Source organism: Eubalaena glacialis, chromosome 15 (genome assembly GCF_028564815.1).
Source record: "Eubalaena glacialis isolate mEubGla1 chromosome 15, mEubGla1.1.hap2.+ XY, whole genome shotgun sequence".
NCBI classification, from domain to species: domain Eukaryota; kingdom Metazoa; phylum Chordata; class Mammalia; order Artiodactyla; family Balaenidae; genus Eubalaena; species Eubalaena glacialis.
The window spans coordinates 90,500,573-90,503,422 of NC_083730.1; positions in this window are offsets into that span (position 1 = coordinate 90,500,573).

Consider the following 2,850-nt stretch of genomic DNA (forward strand, 5'->3'; position numbering starts at 1 on the left):
CTCTCCAGCCGCCGCCGCCGCCGCCGCCGCCCTTCTCGCGAGACGGGCCGCCCCGGCCTTCTCGCCCCGCCCCGCGAGCGGTCCTATTGGGCGAGCCCGCAGCGTCGCCCGCCTGGACTTCCGGTTCCGCCCCGGAAGCCTCCCCGGGCGGGGGACCTGCTTCCGCTAGCGGTGATGCTGGAGGGCTGGGGTGTGACCCCCGGAGAGGGTTTTGAAAGTGAAATCAGAGGCAGGCCCTCCGAGGTTCCGAACCCAGACTTCTTACGGTGGCTTCAGCCTCTGCATGCCCCCCAGGCTAGTTTGCTCAGGCTGGCCCCTGCTCCCGCGCCCGGCCTCCTGCCTCCCTGCTCTGGGACCAGGTTTCTCTGTGCTCTGTTGACGTTGGGAGCAGAGAGTTCTTTGTGGCGTGCGTTCTGTGCATTGTAGGATGGGTAACGGCATCCCTGGCCTCTCCTGCACTAGATGCCCGTGCCACCCCGCTCCCCAGTTGTGCCAACCAAATCTGTCTCCAGACGTTCCCAAATGACCCGCGGTGGAGTAAAGTCGCCTGCACTGAGAACCACCGCCTGAGAACAAGCTCAGAGCCTTGTTTCCTTGTCGCATGGCTGGCCTCCTGTTTTCCTTCAGCCCTCAACTGGAGTGGTGACTCCTTGTAAGCATTTCTTGACCAGCCCATCTAAAGTGGATCCCACGCCCATCCCCTTACCCTGTTTTAGTTCCCCCCACGGTAACTGCCACGTTTTTTGTTTATTCCTTTGTCCCCAGCTTGTACGTGGTCCCCACAATGATGAGCTCCATGGTGGCAGGGTTCTTGTGTGTCTTGTTCCTCACCATGCCCTCCGGCACCTACACCAGTGTGGGACATTACACCGGAGTGGAGCGGAAGGGTGTTCTCCAGAAACGGCCTCCAGCATGGCTTCAGAAATTGGGACCCAGGGATGTCATAATTCAGTTCATCTGAGACCATTTCTTCTTCCTCCACCCTTAACTCCAGCTAAAACCAGGATGGAGCAATTACCTGGGAAGTGGGTTTGCTGGTAGGTCATCTGGGTAAGTAGTCCTTCCTAAAAGGCTTGAAGTAGCATGTATTAACTTTTTTATTTTTCAAAATGTCTGATATCTTGACTGTTGCCTAGCAGGGTGCTGGCACACAGTGGGCAGTAGATACATATTTAGTGAGAGAATAATCGGATGCCAAAATAGGACTTGTCCCACCCTATCCATTAGTGCTAATCACCTTCAGCTGTCAGCTCAAATGTCACTTTCCTGATCTTCCCAGATTAGAACAGATCCCCCTTTTATATGTCATTAGAGCACAGTATACGTTTTTCTTACACCGCACCCATTATAATTTATAATTATTTGTTTGTGAAGCTGTTTAGTAGCTGTCTTCAAAGCTAGGAGGGATGAGATTTTGTCTGTTTTGTCCGCTACTATATTCCTAGAATCTAGGACAGCACTCGCCAGTGATAGATATGTGTGGAATTAACAGAATAAATGAATGACTGAATATTTGTTGAATTGTAAATGGTGCCGGAAGAATGTCTTATGTTCACCTAATTTTTTTTGAGACTCTCATGATGTTCTACAGCATGTATTAGTATCCTAATTTCGCTAGTGGAAAAAGCAAACCCCTCAAGATTCCGGGCTAGGATCACACATCTCATAGGCATTAGAATTCGGACTTGAGTAAAAGGCTCACAACTAATTGCTAGTCCAGTGCTTCTTCTACACCCCAGCTGGTACATAAGTCAAAAACCACGAGTATCTGTTTTAAGACTGACGGCATGATACGCTCAGGCAAAGAGCAGAATAACATTAAACATGGAATGAAAATAAAGCCGTTCACCTTGAATCATGTGGTGACTTAGTGGTGAAGCTGTGCCCAAAACAGATGTGCCATTTTGGATGACAGCAAGCTAACCCAGTTGGGTTGTCTTATTTAAGAAGGATAAAGCCAGGTGAAAGGGGGGTGGGAGGTGGCAGTTACAGAGCTTAGGATGTGGCACCCAGGACTCGTGAGCACTTGTTGCTGGTCCGCGGGAGGTCTGCTGTGCACCCCAATCTGTGTACCCAGAGGCTGCAAAACAAATCCAGCGGGCAGAAATGTTTTCATTTGGTTGCGATGTTTAAAAGAAGCGAACCAAGACCATATAATTCAAGATTCCATTTCTGTGAAATGTCCAGAGTAGGCAACTCTGTGGGGACAGAACGCAGACTGGTGTTTGATTGCCAGTGCTGGGGGGAAGGGAGGATTGGGGAGTGACCGCTAAAAGGTGCGGCGTTTCTTTCTGTAGTAATGAAACGTTCTGAGATCGTGGTGATAGTTGCACAACTCTGTGAATATACTAAAACCCACTGAATTATATACTTTTTTTTTTTTTAAGGAATTCCTTTTATTTTTTATTATTTATTTATTTATTTATTTTATTTATGGCTGAGTTGGGTCTTCGTTTCTGCACGAGGGCTTTCTCCAGTTGCGGCAAGCGGGGGCCACTCTTCATCGCGGTGCGCGGGCCTCTCACTATCGCGGCCTCTCTTGTTGCGGAGCACAGGCTCCAGACGCGCAGGCTCAGTAGTTGTGGCTCACGGGCCCAGTTGCTCCGCGGCACGTTGAATCTTCCCAGACCAGGGCTCGAACCCGCGTCCCCTGCGTTGGCAGGCAGACTCTCAACCACTGCGCCACCAGGGAAGCCCCGAATTGTATACTTTAAATGGATGAACTGTGTGGTATGTGAATTACATTTCAATAATGCCGTTACCAAAAAAAAAAAAAGTGAGCCAACAGTTAAAAATTGGGAGGTTTCACATATAAATTTGGATGCCCTGCTGCTCTTGAAAACACAGACG